Source organism: Bison bison, unplaced genomic scaffold (assembly GCF_000754665.1).
Source record: "Bison bison bison isolate TAMUID 2011002044 unplaced genomic scaffold, Bison_UMD1.0 scf7180017864193, whole genome shotgun sequence".
Lineage (NCBI taxonomy): Eukaryota > Metazoa > Chordata > Mammalia > Artiodactyla > Bovidae > Bison > Bison bison.
In genome coordinates this window covers 196,166-200,450 of record NW_011494765.1, presented here as the reverse complement: position 1 = coordinate 200,450, position 4,285 = coordinate 196,166, and positions in this window count along the sequence as shown.

Genomic DNA, 4,285 nt, shown 5'->3' with positions numbered 1-4,285 from the left:
TACTGGATGCTTGGGGCTAGAGCACTGGGACGACCCAGAGGGATGGTATGGGGAGGGAGGAGGGAGGAGGGTTCAGGATGGGGAACACATGTATACCTGTGGCGGATTCATTTTGATATTTGGCAAAACTAATATAATTATGTAAATTTTAAAAATAAAATAAAATTTTTAAAAAAAGAAAAAAAAACTAAGACATCTAATTCATGGCAATAAAACTTGCTAATGGGCTACATAACCTTGTTAAAAGAGATTTCAAAGGGCATTTGGTTAAGTAGTGTCTATTATGGGTAATGCATACCCTTGGTAGTACCCACAAACTTCTCAGAGTACACAGACATGGTTTTAGGAGAATCAATCTCTAGATTCCCAACTTATTCTCTTTACTAAAATCATTTTGTCTTCAATATGTCACCTCATGCATTATCCTGTCTCTCACTTGCCAAATAAAAGACTTACTTTCATGCATCACAAATCTTATTAGATGTATTAACTCAGGAAATAAAAACTTCAAATAAGTTAAATGAAGCGATAGTCAGCAATATTAAGAAAATGAATGGCTTTTTGGACCAGATAGCAAGTCTATTTTGAGATCAGGGAGCTTCCAGTTCTTTGCTCTCAAAAAAATTAAAAAAGGAGAGATATTGAAGGAGACCTAATCTGCTTGTCAGTAGATTTAAAATAATTTTTCCATTTCTTTCAGTATTGTTTTTTTATTCAGAAATAAGTATATTTATATTCCACATGTAAGTGAGGTCACATAACATTTGCCTTTGTCTGACTTAACTTCACTCAGTGTGATAGTCTCTAGGTCCATCCGTATTGCTGTCTGTGTAGCCCCAAAAGATTTGGGCACAACTTAATGACTAAATAACAACAAAGCAGAAATAAGGCACCCAGAATAGAGATGAAGAAAATAAAACTTTTGTTTTTAAACAAAACCATAAATGAATATTTTAATTCAACAATCTTCATCCTTTATTTATATAGTCAAAATATAGCACCTATACTATACAATCTTTTTCCAGAAAATAGAAGAGGAAAAAATACTTTCCAGCTGAATTTCAGACAGCATTATCCTAATACCTATCAGAGAAAGATATTACCAGAAATGAAATTAAAAATCAATAACCCCTCATAAGCATACCATATCTCCCTATGATGTAAGAAAATAAAACTTTTCTGACTCAAAAAAAAAAAAATTTTGTTAGTATGTGACACTAACTTCTGTCATATTACTTGCACAGCGTTTAGTTCTCTGGAATCTCAAAGAACAAGTCTATTATTCTTTGACACAAAAAGTCCTTAAGAAATCTAAACATGAGTTAACAGAGGAAGCACTGCATGGAGGGTTTTAAAGCCACTGGACTAGAACCTGGCTCTTCCATTTAATTGTTCTATGACCTAGAGGAATTTGCTTACCCTCTATGAGCCAACTCTTCTCATCTGTAAAATGGGGGGAATGGTAATGGCACATTACTCATAAAGTTGTTCTGAGGATTAAATGATACTTTCTGGTCCTTGGCAAGTGTTCAGTAAATGGTGACAATTATTCTGATCAATTTTTCAGACTTGTTCTGCGCCGAGTCAATGGATTTTTCTAGGAGGACAGTGTGCTGCCAGCTGGGTCCCTCTACCTAAACCTACTCTACTTTGTCACTGTCTTTGTTTTATTTTATTTTTAATATTTATTTATTTATTTGACTATGCCAGGTCTTGGTTGTGGCATGTAGGATGTAGTTTCCTGACCAGGGATTGAACCTGGGTCCCCTGCATTGGGAGTGGAGAGTGTAGCCAACTGGATCACCAGCGAAGTCTCTGTCACTATCTTCAAAGTGTGGTTTCCAGAACTGAGCAAAATTCTATGAGTCTGGATTCTCATCACAGGGTAAACATAATGATTCAGTCTGGCCATCATTCATAGCTTTTTGGGTGGAGATCAAAGTTGGCAGTCCACAAGCTAGCTGTGTCCATGGCTAGCCCATGAATTTTTAAGCTTCACAATTCAGTTGTTGGGAGAAAAAGTGCAAAGAATTAAGAGCTGCCTGGTGGAAGGCACTTTCACATGCTTTATCACATGTAACATATAGTAATCCCGACATACTTCTAGCCACACCAGTCATTTATTATCCTCATCTCACAGATGAGTAAACCAAGGCTTAGAGAGGTATAACAATTTGCTCAGCATCACTCAGTGTTAAGTGGTTCGACTGGACTTTATACTTGTGTCTGGACACCTTGAGTGCTCATATGTGTAAGGCTCTCCCACACCGCCCTTTCATTGCCTAAGCTTCTGCCCCATGAAAATGGATTTATTCATCACTCCTGGTCTATCTGCTTTCATATCCCAAATTAAAGGATGTCACCATGGAAGCACTCAAGAAAGTAAACTTTAGATGTTTCAATGACAAAAATGTGGAAATTCATAATATGCCATTGAATCATCCTGAATTGGTTTCAATAGGATATGATGATAAATGAGAACTGCAAGTTGTAGCCACATTGACTGAGCACTAACTATAAACCAGGAAGTGATCTGAGAGCTTTATATGTGTGTTTCTCATTTGGTGATCACAGTAAGTCTATGATCAACTGAAGCTCAGAGGGATTCTGTGAGATGCTCAAAGACACCGAGTAAGAAGTAGAATGGGTATTTGAATTCAGTTCTAGCTGACCTCAACGTCTATGCACTTAACCTTGGGCTGTGCCATCTCTTAAATGTCATCTTCCCATTTCAATTCCCACTTTTCTCTTTGTTCCTTCCTTTCCCACTGTGCTGTCTTACGCACTTGGCCAGTGATAAATGTCTACCCCCCCTTTTTTTCCTAGTTTAATCCTCATTATTGAACTTGAGAGTAGATATTACTGTTCCTACTTTCAGATCAGGAAAATAAGGGCTGGGGGATGAATTTGCTTTCCCAGGGACACAGGGCATAGGGTTGGAGTCAGGTTGATTATAGATCTGTCCCACTCAAAAGCAAGGCTCTCTCTACCCCACTTCACCCATTTACACCTATGTTTTTTTCTGTTCCTGCATTTGGGTCCCTTTTGTTAGTCTGTCACTGTAATTGAACTCTCCAGATTGAATCAGTGGTCCTGAGTCATGACTTAGGAAACAGGGGAGGGCTGGAGAAGGGACTGAGCTGTACTTGACAGTCAGCAAGCTATGGCCGGTACCTGGGGCAATGTCCATATAGCTCCTGTGACAGCTGCTCAGAAGCTAGAGAGAGCCCCAGAGGTGGGGGCGGAGGGACTTCCTGGAGCCTTGGAGTCCTTGCTCTCCTCTGGCTGGCAAAAGTCATTCTGCCTGACCCACAGTGCAGCATGTCAGCTCCTGACATGTGGTGTGGGGCATGGGGCTGTGCAGTCGAGACTGGGGAACTACAAGTGAAATGTCTTCCTTTATAGAGAAAGATGTAGACAAAGAAAAAGCAGGCTGGGGCACGGGAATGGGTCTGGTGTCAGAAATTGAAAGATTTGGGCTTTGGTCCCAGGTCTCTCATGAACACTCTGAGATCTTGGAAAAAATCACTTCATTCTTGGAGACCTCAGTTTCTTCATCTGGGAAATGGGATGAATAATACCTGCTTTTCATGCAGAAGCTCTGTAAAATAACAGAGGAGACTATGGACATAACAAGTCCTTTAACAAGTCTTATGAGACAGGGAGAAGTTTGTTTTACGTTTCTACTTGGAACTTGGTTTCTGTCTAGCATAGATCCCCATAACTTCTGACAGTCTGATCCATGGACTTTGGTGATAATAAAGCATTTCATTCTAAAGAGACCTAAGCATTTGGATAATGTGACCGTCTATTCTCTGAGTTTCTCTGTTGGAATATTAATGCCCAGATGTGAAAAGAAATGTCTGAGTCAGTTGTTAAGCAAGACAAAGTAGACAGCCTTGAACAGGGGCCAATTTTTGGGTCACTCAAGGGTAATTACCGAGAATCCTTCCCTACCTGATTGAGGTCTCTGGAATTCCATTAGATAGTTTCTTTTTTCACTCAAGAAAATTTTCCTGAAAGGAAACACTTTTGGCTATGTAAATCCATTCACTTTTGTGGTTCTGTTTTAATGAGGGGAGGAGAGAGAGTTCACCAAGACCCAGAATATCTGAGGATGGCATAGGGAAGAGACACCGTGAAGGGAAAGTAAAGGGCAAAGATGACCTGCGGAGTCAAAGACGAACATCACCATGCACAGAACGCTGCGTGAAGGATCAAATTTGAGAAAGATGATCCTCCCTCCAGAATTTACAGGGAGCCTGTGTAGGAACTGTCTGAGGGG